The sequence below is a fragment of the Thalassophryne amazonica genome, chromosome 9 (genome assembly GCF_902500255.1).
Source record: "Thalassophryne amazonica chromosome 9, fThaAma1.1, whole genome shotgun sequence".
Taxonomy (NCBI): Eukaryota; Metazoa; Chordata; class Actinopteri; order Batrachoidiformes; family Batrachoididae; genus Thalassophryne; species Thalassophryne amazonica.
In genome coordinates this window covers 92,034,003-92,047,297 of record NC_047111.1, presented here as the reverse complement: position 1 = coordinate 92,047,297, position 13,295 = coordinate 92,034,003, and the positions used below count along the sequence as shown (strand labels likewise).

Here is a 13,295-nt window from a genome sequence, read left to right as displayed (position 1 = left end):
GAGCAATCACATAAGCTATTTTATTAGCGTCTGACGCGTACATGACGGGACGTTGTGCGAAGACGAGCGAACACTGCATGAGAAAGTCCGCGCACGTCTCCACACAACCTCCGTACGGCTCAGGAGGGCTTATGTATGCTTCAGGGGATGGTGGGAGGGGTTGTTGAACCATCACTGGAACGTTCATATCCTGCACACGGTCGGCAGGAGGAGGAGCTGCAGCAGCGCCCTGAGCGCACGCCGCCACCTGCGCGGAGAGAGCCTCCACCCTGCGGTTCAGGAGGATGTTTTGCTCGGTCATTTGATCCAACCGAGCCGTAAAGGCGGTGAGAATGTGCTGCAGCTCACCAATCACGCCTCCTGCAGACGCCTGCGCTCCCTGCTCTCCCATTGGTCGTTCAACAGCCGGGTGACGCCCCTCGGAGTCCATGACGCTGGCCGAGATATCCTGTTGTGAAAGTGTAGTGACACGGACCCACAACAGGGGGCGCAAATGAACGGTCAATAGATGAGCCAAAAATTAACAATTTAATGTTGTGAAGGAGCACAACGAACATACAGACAATCTTAGAATATGATTACAGTCAATCCACAAAGGTGACGTGTGGGCAGGCTCGAGGATAGAAGACGTCTGTCCTGAGAAGAGCCGGAACCACACGATTTCCGCCGCCACCGAACCTGGTGAATACTGGAGCCGCCAAGTCCCGAATTCCCAGGTGATCACCGTCCCCGACTGTCGGATCTGGTACTGCTGGCGAGAACAAAGACAGTCAAGTGTGGGTGTGTGTACACCCCATAACAACAACGGTGGGAATGCCACCTCCACCTCTCACTCAATATGTTGCAGAGTACCGCAGTGATTCCTCAGGGGAAAAGAGTGCCATCCAGCACTCTCTCAGCTTCCACCGACAGAGGTACCGGTACTCCTGCAAACACTCACAATATACAAATTATATTGTACCACACAAACGGCTGAGGATATTACCTCCAATGAAGTACGATATCTCGGCAACGAGGTGGAGATGACGTCTGGTCTTTATGGAGTGAGATGATGTTGAGTAGATGGGTGACAGCTGTCAAGAGATAATGAGTGACAGCTGTCACCCCCGGCTGTGTCTGTGGCGGCAGCGCCCTCTCGTGCCTGAAGCCCGCACTTCAGGCAGGGCGCCCACTGGTGGTGGGCCAGCAGTACCTCCTCTTCTGGCGGCCCACACACAACAAACAATATGAAACTCAGTGCTTTGCTCATCTAAGAATCCAGACCATCAGCAAATACATTTGAACTTTATCCACAGAACCTATATGACACCCCGAAGGCTCTTCAACATGAAACCTTAATTGTACATTGTGCCACACAAATGCATTAGGCACTTATTTTCACATGGTGTGGGAATGCCCAGGTGTTTCTCTTTTTTGGAGTGTTATATGCAATACCTTATCTATGTTACTTTCATGTAATATTCCTTGTACACTACAGGTTTGCGGAAAGATCAGGAAAAAATTCTCCTTGCTGGTTTGACAGCTGCCAAAAAAATGATTGCTGGTAGATGGAAACATTGTCTTTCCCCCATTGTCTTTCTCACCGTCAATGGGTTCTAACTTTTATTGACATTGCTTATCTAGAATTGTCTACTGCAAGAATCCACAATGCCAAGGAGGGAACTATCAACCTGTGGAACCAAACTGTGTCTGACCTGGAAAAAGCCTTATTATAACATCTACTTGGGACCATGAGGTGACTCTACTAATCTGAATGAATAATTATCATATACACAGATGTACATTCGTCTACCTTCATCTTTTTGCTTCTCTTGCCCTGGACCGGTTTAAAAATGTTGTTCCATTTTTCATCGAATTTTATATATGTAAAAAATCAATAAACAGTTGATAACAAAAAAAATCATAGAGGGATATGCTTTCCAAACTTAATACCATTACTATATTGGATGATGTTGAAATTGCGGATGGCCCAGTGTTTGTTCCAGCAATAGCAAAGATTTTGTGTCTGCTACCCTATCCTACCCTACCTACCCTACAAAGCGCGTGGAATGTCTTAAACCTAAACCTACTTCTAGGCATCTTATATATGCTACTCTGGAACCATCCCTAAACCCAACTAGTTCAACTGTCAACCCCACTGGGGTCCTTAGACTGGGTCTCATTAACATAAGATCACTGTCCTCAAAATCATTGTTGATCAATGATCTAATTATTGATCATCATTTAGATATGATTGGGCTATGTGAAACCTGGCTTAAACCTACAGCTGTCCTCCCCTTAAATGAGGCCTGCCCACCAGCATATACATTTAGTCACGTCCCTCGTGATGCGAAGCAAGGCGGGGGTGTTGCTCTTATTTATAAATCTAGGTTTAGCTTATTAGCTGTTGGGGGTTACAAATATCACTTGTTTGAGCATCTGATTCTCCGCTCTGCTCAGGATATTACACATTGCCAAGGTCAGAAGAATAAAAATCAGTCGTATTACTTTGTCACTGTATATAGGCCTCCTGGCCCATATTCTGAATTCTTAGATGAATTTGGCGCGTTCATCTCTAACTTGTCAACTAGTGTAGATAACATTCTGATCATTGGTGACTTTAACATTCATATAAATAAGCCTTCTGATCCCCTCTGCAAATCATTTATGGAAATTGTGGATGCATTAGGATTTCGGCAATGCATTCGGGATTCAACACACATTAGTGGAAATACCCTGATCTGGTTCTCGCACATGGTATTGCTGTCACGAATATTGACATCATGCCTTTTACATCAGTGGTGTCTAATCACTCACTTATTAAGTTTACAGTTTCGCTGCCGTGTTTAGTGGAACAACAACCTTATATATCATTACGGCGATGCATCAACTCCTCAGCTAAGACTGAACTTGAAGCTAGACTGCCTGATGTCTTAGCTTCCCATTTGACAAATACCCAGTCAGTAGACAGACTTGTGGATAGTTTAAACTCAGTGCTCAAAACTACACTCGACATGATTGCACCACCTGTGATAAAACCGCGCTCCCCCAAATCACAGTCACCTTGGTTCAATGATTATCTGTGTGACCTCAAGCATAAAGCAAGAGGTCTAGTACAGAAATGGCGTTGTTCAAAATTAGAAGTACTTCACCTTGCGTGGCGTGATGCTATCTTAGACTATAAGTATGCATTATTGGCTACAAAGCGGACTTACTACTCTGATTTGATCAACAAAAACAAGCATAACTCAAAATTCTTGTTCGACACGGTGGCAACACTTATGCATGGACAACCACCTGTAGTTCGCTCTCCTTTTATAGCACAAGATTTCCTGGATTACTTTGGGAAGAAAATAGAAGACATCAGGTTAAACATATCCCGGCATGCCTTAATCCAGCGACTACACCCTGTTATTGATGTGGGCGCCACTACTGAGGTATTACCTAGATTTACAGAATTTGACAGTATCTCACTAGGCATGCTGACAAAACTTGTAATGTCAACAAAAAGCACAACCTGTTTATTTGATCCTATACCAACAAAACTGTTTAAGGACCTGTGGCCCACTTTTGGGCCGACTGTGCTGGAAACTATTAATCTTTCTTTAACTTCTGGATCTGTTCCTAAATGTTTCAAATCTGCAGCGATTAAACCATTACTTAAGAAACCTAATCTTGACCCTAGTGTATTGACAAACTATCAGCCGATATCAAATCTCTCATTTTTCTCTAAATTTCTGGAAAAAGTGGTGTCACGGCAGCTCGTAGACTATCTTACTGAGAATAATCTCTTTGAGCCACTGCAGTCTGCTTTTAGAAAATATCATTCCACAGAGACGGCTCTCACTAAAGTGGTGAATGATCTTCTGCTTACAATGGATTCGGACACCACTACGGTTCTGTTGCTGTTAGATCTCAGTGCTGCATTTGATACAGTGGATCATCATATTCTACTTGATAGGCTGGAAAATCACTTTGGGATTACTGGGAGTGCCCTTGCATGGCTGACGTCATACTTGACCAGTCGTTCTCACTGTGTTTTGTACAGTAACACTACCTCTAACCTTAGTGACATGAAATTTGGGGTTCCACAGGGGTCTGTCTTAGGTCCCCTGCTTTTCTCCCTTTATATAGCACCCCTTGGGCACATATTGCGGCGTTTTGGGATTACCTTTCACTGCTATGCAGATGATACTCAGTTATACATGCCGATAACTGCTGGTAATCTCGTTCACATAAAATCCTTAGAAGATTGCCTTGCAGCAGTGAAAAGTTGGATGTCTAGAAACTTCCTACTTTTAAACTCTGATAAGACTGAAATGATGGTTCTTGGTCCAGTGAGACATCAGCATCAATTTGACCAGTTAACGCTCAGCCTCTGCTCGTGTGTCATACATCACACTGACAAAGTGAGGAACCTTGGGGTAATTTTTGATCCTTCATTGTCCTTTGGCCTCCACATTAGAAATATTACTAGGACTGCTTTCTTCCACCTGTGAAATATAGCGAAGATTCGTCCTATCCTGTCTATGGCTGATGCTGAGACCCTGATCCATGCATTTATCTCTTCTAGATTGGACTACTGCAATGTTCTGTTTTCTGGTTTACCGCAGTCTAGCATTAGGGGTCTCCAATTGGTTCAAAATGCTGCAGCCAGACTTTTGACACGAAGTAGAAAGTTCGACCACATTACACCCATTTTAGCATCCCTTCACTGGCTTCCTGTCCCAGTGAGAACAGATTTTAAGGTTCTGCTACTAACCTATAAAATTATTTATGGACTGGCACCTCCCTACCTAGCTGACCTAATTAAACCTTACATACCGGCCCGGGCTTTACGTTCTCAGGGTGCAGGACTACTTTGTGTCCCTAAGGTGAATAAGAAGTCTGCAGGTCACAGAGCTTTCTCTTATCCTGCCCCTGTTCTGTGGAATGATCTCCCTGCGTCAATAAAACAGTCAGATTCTGTGGAGACTTTCAAGTCCAGAGTTAAGACGCACTTATTTTCCCTTTCATATGGCTAGCATACTGGTACAGTTTTGTTTTACGCTTTTTACTCTTTTAAATCATTTAATAGTAATTGGAGCGGGCCGCGGCCTCAACTTTACCTAAATTCTGGGTCTTTTAGTGAAGTTTAGGGCTAGTGGCCGGCGATCACCTTAGTATTTCTCTGTTTTTCTTGTTGTTTAATGCTGGCAAATTATACAGTATTTTTTGTATTTCTGATGTCTGATTCTGTTTTTCTCTCTGTTTAAGGTGCAGCTCCATCCAGAGATGGGAATTGTATTTGTGTTGGCAACCCTCCTGTCCTGTGCGCCAATACCATTTCTTCTATATTTGTCCATGAATTGTTGTGTGAATTGTTCTGTAATTTATGTTTGTAGCATGGCCCAAGCAGAGGGTCACCTCTTTGAGTCTGATCTGCTTGAGGTTTCTTCCTCAGAGGGAGTTTTTCCTTACCACTGTTGCTCTGGGGGTTGGTAAGGTTAGACCTTACCTGTGTGAAGCGCTTTGAGGCAACTCTGTTGTGATTTGGTGCTATATAAATAAAACAAAAAAAATTAACACACTGATTAGTTGTTGCAGGTAATTGTACCCCAATGAACGGATGGTGATGAATGCTATATTCCATTTCAGCTAGTAAATGCCCATAAATTCTACACACTGTAGCTTTAATTTAGTTGTGTGTTTCAAGTTGAAGACATTTAATTAGGTTTTCTCTTTTTTCAGTGTGGTGGAACTAATAATAAGCTTGTGTTGTCTTCATGCTTCCATTATTTTCTGGAACACTCCGTTGCAACAAGAAATTGCCCCCAATTTCTTTACCATTGTTTGAAAGCTACAGACAGCCGCCATATGGAATGCTATGAACAGAGTTTCTGCTGTCAAACGTGTTATTAGATGGGTTTAAACTAAGACATAGTTTCAAAAACAAGCCGCCTGGACAGATAAGAAATTCCCTTTGGTTGTGTGCAAAACAGTCTGCACAGGGAGAAATATAAAATGAAACAAAGTGAATCTTAAAAAATAAAAACTAAATATGAACACATCAATAGTTGTATTTGAATAAGTTGCAGTATTTCGAATACTATTTTATAATGCATTCATAAGGGAGTTATTGTCTCTTCTGTGACTAAAAACATTGTGTGGATATACATGGATGTCAGATTTATACAAAAATGACATTATACAGAATTTTGAATTTAATTTGTTCGTGATCAGTTCTATTGATAAAATGCTTCGCACGTAGCACTATAGTTTATTAAAATTTTCCTTCCTCTTTGAGAAAAGATGTCACACACATTCTTTTCATTTCAGCAACCTTTTCTCAGCTGACATTGTGCAGAAGGCATGGTGAGGAGCCTATTTCAGGACATATACATGAAAACCTCAATAATTACTTCACTGTATGTAGAGAGCATTATTGATTCGCACAGGAAAATTCTTTATTGACATTCCTAATGAATCCGACACTGAGAGGTCAGCCTCAGGGTCATGTACAGAGGGGTATCCTTGGTGGTCATAGGGATGTAGGACATTCCACGTGGTAAATTTTACAGTCTTAAAGTAACATTGCAGTGAGTGCATGTGGTCCCATTCGAAAGGCTGTTTCCGGTGTCGCAGACCGAACGGTCCTGCCTAAAAACTGGTCCCCCCTGCCTTCACTGCGCAATGTGCATGCGTCATTTTGGAGTGTCAGCAGCAATTCTCCAATTATCGCCTCGTTTCTGTTTAAAACTGCACTCCAGTCATCATCTATCTCAGTGACAGATATCTGAAGCTTTTGTACAACAATCATTTCCACATAAATTCAGCATTATTTCATAATAAGACAGGGAAAGCGATCAGAGCGCTGCAGAAGCATGTCTGAGTCTGACTCTCTGAGTCTGACTCTCTACACCCAAACACAAGGCAGTTTCACAAGTACTCACAAATGCAATTTAGATTCTTTTTCCAAAATCTACTATCAACTGCCCTTCCACTTCATTGCTTCTATTCCCTTCACCAACATCCCTATTGAGGTCTGCGCCAACCACCGCTCTTTCAACCCTGGGTACAATCATCACCTCCTCTTCTAACTCACTCTTCTTCTTCTTCATCTCCCAACATACCTGTGGGGCATATGCACTGATGACATTCATCATCACCCCTTCAATTTCCAATTTTCCACTCATCATCTTGTCAGACACTTCCTTAACCTTCAACACACTCTGAATATACTCTTTCTTTGAAATGAACCCAACAGCATTTCTCCTCCCATCCACACCATGATACAGCTGTTTGAACCCACCTCCAATGCTCCTGGCCTTACTTCCCTTCCACCTGCTCTCTTTTACAGTATAGCTTTTTTCTCTTCATCACACACACACACACACACACACACACACACACACTGTCGGTTGAATCATTTTCTGGTAAGCAGCCTTTGTGTGGGATGTGTGCAGTGCGCTTGGCGGATTTTCATTTCAAGGAAAAAGACGGAACGACTGGAGCAGCGCCGCATCAAATCTTGGCAGAAACTGGGCGACAGCTAGGTGGAAATCATTCGGAAGATTCAGACGGCTTTCGGTGACTTTTCAGTCATGTGACTATCCGAGAAATTGTGGAAGAGGTGGGCATGTTACAGCATGTCCTGTGAGACTTCCAACACGGAAGCGCTTTTGCGCCGCCGTCAGCAGCAGCATGAATTTCACCGCCGCTCTTTTCATGGCCAAATCTTCTGTCACAGTGGAATGTACCGAGAAAGTACTGATGTCCACCTCTTCCGCAATTTCTCGGACAGTCACATGATGGTCCGGCATCACCACAGCGTTCACTTTGGAAATGATCTGGTCATTTCAGCATGTTGATGGCCAACTGGAGCGTGGCTTGCTCTCCACTGTTGTGTGGACGTCTTTAAACCGGTTGTACCGCTCCTTAATCTGTGTGATGCCCAAAGCATCGTTGCCGAAAGCCGTCTGAATCATCCGAATGGTTTCCATCTGGCTGTCACCCAGTTTCTGGCAAAATTTGATGCGGTGCTGCTCCAGTCGTTCCGTCTTTTTCCTTGAAATAAAAATCCGCCGAGCGCACTGCACACGTCCCACACAAAGGCTGCTTACCAGGAAATGATGCAATCGACAGGCGTGAAAAAGTTCACGCATGCACACGAAGGTTCAAGGTTGGCTCATGCAAGCACACGTGATTCAAATCCATCAGGTTTTTGAAAAAAATAAAAAGGTCCGTTACTTTTCTAACAGACCTCATATATATATATATATATATATATATATATATATATATATATATATATATATATATATATATATATATATATATATATATATATATATATATATATATATATATATATATATATATATATATATATATATATACAGTAGTGTTCAGAATAATAGTAGTGGTATGTGACTAAAAAGATTAATCCAGGTTTTGAGTATATTTCTTATTGTTTCTTATTGAGGTAAATATATTCCCACTAAAAGTGATGAGTTTCGAGCCTCGATGTTAAAGTGTCTCTCTCTCTCTCTCACACACACACACACACACACACACACACACACACACACACACACACACACACACACACACACACACACACACACACACACACACACACACATTCCCTATAGTGGGAAAAAAAGGTGTTACAATCAAACGATGACATGGTCCAGATTTAAGGGACGATACTTACTGAAGAATTACAGTAGTGTTCAGAATAATAGTAGTGCTATGAGACTAAAAAGATTAATCCAGGTTTTGAGTATATTTGTTATTGTTACATGGGAAACAAGGTACCAGTAGATTCAGTAGATTCTCACAAATCCAACAAGACCAAGCATTCATGATATGCACACTCTTAAGGCTATGAAATTGGGCTATTAGTAAAAAAAACAGTAGAAAAGGGGGTGTTCACAATAATAGTAGTGTGGCATTCAGTCAGTGAGTTTGTCAATTTTGTGGAACAAACAGGTGTGAATCAGGTGTCCCCTATTTAAGGATGAAGCCAGCACCTGTTGAACATGCTTTTCTCTTTGAAAGCCTGAGGAAAATGGGACATTCAAGACATTGGTCAGAAGAACAGCGTAGTTTGATTAAAAAGTTGTCTGGAGAGGGGAAAACTTATACGCAGGTGCACAAATTATAGGCTGTTCATCTACAATGATCTCCAATGCTTTAAAATGGACAAAAAAAAAAAAAAACAGAGATACGTGGAAGAAAACGGAAAACAACCATCAAAATGGATAGAAGAATAACCAGAATGGCAAAGGCTCACCCACTGATCAGCTCCAGGATGATCAAAGACAGTCTGGAGTTACCTGTAAGTGCTGTGACAGTTAAAAGATGCCTGTGTGAAGCTAATTTATTTGCACAAATCCCCCGCAAAGTCCCTCTGTTAAATAAAAGACATGTGCAGAAGAGGTTACAATTTGCCAAAGAACACATCAACTGGCCTAAAGAGAAATGGAGGAATATTTTGTGGACTTGAGAGAGTACAATTGTTCTTTTTGGGTCCAAGGGCCACAGACAGTTTGTGAGATGACCCTCAAACTCTGAATTCAAGCCACAGTTCACAGTGAAGACAGTGAAGCATGGTGGTGCAAGCATCATGATATGGGCATGTTTCTCCTACTATGGTGTTGGGCCTATATATCACATACCAGGTATCATGGATCAGTTTGGATATGTCAAAATACTTGAAGAGGTCATGTTGCCTTATGCTGAAGAGGACATGCCCTTGAAATGGGTGTTTCAACAAGACAATGACCCCAAGCACACTAGTAAACAAGCAAAATGTTGGTTCCAAATCAACAAAATTAATGCCTCACAGATGTGAAGAAATCATGAAAAACTGTGGTTATACAACTAAATACTAGTTTAATGATTCACAGGATTGCTAAAAAAAAAAAAAGCAGTTTGAACATAATAGTTTTGAGTTTGTAGCATCAACAGCAGATGCTACTATTATTGTGAACACCCCCTTTTCTACTTTTTTTTTTTTACTAATAGCCCAATTTCATAGCCTTAAGAGTGTGCATATCATGAATGCTTGGTCTTGTTGGATTTGTGAGAATCTACTGAATCTTCTGGTACCTTGTTTCCCATGTAACAATAAGAAATATACTCAGAACCTGGATTAATCTTTTTAGTCACATAGCACTACTATTATTATTCTACTATTTACTACTCTATGTGTGTATGTGTTTAATGGATCTCCAAATACCTGTTAAAGTTGCTAAACTCTCTGGATGTATGAGTGATGTGTTCAAAGACAGTGTAAGACCCATTAAATTAGACCATATTTTTAAATGCTCAACCCAAAAATCACCTCTTATGAGCAAAATTTACATAACACCGTGCAATACAGCCATGTCTACACAACTTAGTATTCTAATTAAGTAACACTGGCAGCGGAGGGAGCACTTCCAATGTGCAAAACAAATGTGAGAAAAACAAAATTCTCACAAGTGAATCATGTTTTTAACATTTCAAAATGTCAAATAGTCAAACATGACATCCAACAATATCACCATGTAAAGATGAGTAAAAATAATTGAAAAATGCAGACAAATTTGAAGCATTTTTATTTGAAAGTTTCAAAGCTGTAAATGTGGACAGCTGCATGAAATTGTTGGCAATCACTAAAGAATTAAAAAAAATTATAATTTCTTTCCAAGCATGAAAGATTGGGTAATTATATGATTGTTGTTCAATTAAAACACAGCAACAACTTATATTTTTTCATTGGTTGTTTTCCACAGCACATGTAGATTATACTATTATTTGAAAAACATTTGTCTGTCTATTTATGCCCTTACTGTTATCATGTCCTTTGGAAGATTCCCACCAAACTTGGGATACGGATTAAGGTTGATCCCCAAAACTGTCCTTAAAGAGTTTGTTTTGGCAAAGGTCAAGGTCAGTGGTTTTCAAGGTCACACATATAAAGACTGTTTGTATGTAGAATTGCTGGAGTAAATTCAAATTTGCCAAATGTAAAAATGTTAAGAGCAAGGTGGTGTTAAAGTTGAAGTTTTTCCACTTTAATTTTCCCCAGACGTAGTACATATGTGGTTTTGGGTTCTAGAATTACCCAGGTGAGGTCAATTTTGCAAAAGGCCAATCATTGGGGCCAAGGTCATGTCTGCTTATTGGCCTACTCATCCAAAGTCCTTTTGCTGGTTTCTACCATGTAGCTCAGTGAAGGTTAACCTCAAAATTGCCATTAAAGAACACATTTTGATTAAAAGCCATGTCAAGGAGTTTGATTTTCAAAATACTAAAGGTGGCAGACACTTTGGTGGATTCCAGGATTACCCATACAAGACCAACTCAATGTCAATCATTTGGGTGAATCTCAAGGTAACTGGGGGTCAAAAGTCAGCTATCCAAAGGTCTTTCTGTCTTCATGTCCACATATACTATTATCTAGTACTACATAGTGTTCTCAAACAGTATCCACAGCAGCTTTTCATTGAAACAATTGTAAAGTACAATTCATCTCCAGTGGAAATTACAATTATGTAACACTACAACTGCTTGTTTTGAGATGAAATGATTATGATTCATAAGTGTTTCAGATGTCAACGCACACTATAAAGAGAGCATACTGTATTACTGAACCTTTATGAGATGGAAAATTGTGAATGAATGAACAATAGGGTGATTTGGACATAGCCATTGTTTTCAGATAAACCTAGAGCCCTTTTTGTCATTAGTCACAACTGTTTATTCTCTTTTGACAAGGCAAAATATCTGCTGTAATAAAGGTCTACACAATGGTATTTTATCACTGCATATAAAAATCCATTTGCAGTTTGTTGGTATTCTAGATGCTCTATCTTCTAATATAAACATGCAACGTTGTTCCTCTGTATAATGACATTAAGCGTTGTTTTCAGTTTCACAGATATGCATCCCAGAAGGTCACAGTTTGAAACCTTGCCCATGCCATACGCCGGGATTTTCCATCATTTGGCTGTGATTTTGTTTTAACCGTGGCATTTTTTTCAAGATATTCAATGAGTCATTTTTTTTTAAATAATAAACTTTAACATATTTTTCATAATCCCTTGCACTTCTGTTAAGTGCATAGCATTGTCGTGACATCACTGGTGCGGGAAGCAGCAAAGGTGTTCAAAAGTTATACTTTGGCTGTGCTATGGCTATTTTTGGACACGTCACATGGAACAAGTCCGGTGCTTTACGTCATTAGATCCATGGGCAGCCATGATCTTCACACGCTGGTGTGTCACAGTTATAGAACACGACCTACCAGGAGGCATGTCCATGAAAGTGACAGTGGGTCTTCAGAGTTGACCTTCTGCTTGGCCTTGATATGACAACAAAATTAGTTTTTCGTACTCTACTTCAAATGTTATGCAACTTTTTTTTTTTTGCTGTAAACTTGTATTGCGTATTTCTGAAACCAAACGATGCAATTACTCTGTAATAAAGCTAATTTACCATATGCACATTTAAATTACTTTTTTTTGCAGCTACAGAGGGACTGTAGTATTTATGTCTCTTTGTATTTCCACCAGTTTAAAAGACCTACGACAAAGTGACTTTCAAATGGTTTGGTTCATTTCCTCTGTCAAGTATCCAAGGCGAATCTGACTGTTTAATTAAAGCAAAGCATAGCGAAGGACCACCTCATGTTCCACCCATAGTTTAATTCCGGTGTTGCTTCCCTGTTCTGTTGTATATTGCATCCCGTATTTAGTGTGGCTGCTAGTTAATTTGTTAGCTAGCAGAATACATGCCAGGTGTTCACCAGGTGACAGAAAAACTACATGCCAATTCAAGCGCAACTGTTCCCAAATTCCCATCATCCATCCAGTGTCCAGTAACTAAGCAGCAGGTCGCAGACACATCTATGAGATATTACATGGACTGCTTTTTCAATTCATTTGGTCCATCAAAGGGCGCCAGGTTGCAATCAGTTTGTCCTCATTTGGTCTTTCATCATTACCTAGTATAATACAATGTACCACTACACAAAAGTGCATGTGCGCAAAATTGTTGGAAGCATTTTGGTTTGGCGTTGAACTTTTTACTCCAAGTTAGTTGTTCTTTCCTTGAGTATCTGAGCAAATATGCACTGAACAAAAGTTGCTGACAACTGTAATTTGCCTTGCTGACTGTCCCCTCAACACTGGCGATCTTGGGATAACCATATTCCTGAAAAATCTGAAATATTAGCATTGAAAATTTGAATCTATGTGGACAGAAATGCAAACTGGAACTCTCACAAAGATTTTGCATGCATATGTTTTGCACATGCATGCAAAGAAGTTCTAGCATCCGTGGAG

The 13,295-nt window shown here is 40.6% G+C and overlaps 1 long non-coding RNA gene across 1 annotated transcript; it reads right to left on the bottom strand.

Moving 5' to 3' along the window:
- Window positions 1–817: 817 nt before the first annotated feature.
- On the bottom strand, window positions 818–7,306 carry LOC117516602. Its single transcript, XR_004562481.1, has 3 exons — window positions 7,092–7,306; window positions 3,867–3,870; window positions 818–832 (listed from the first exon to the last, which is right to left on the bottom strand). It is a non-coding gene; the product is annotated as an uncharacterized LOC117516602 (long non-coding RNA).
- Window positions 7,307–13,295: the final 5,989 nt, after the last annotated feature.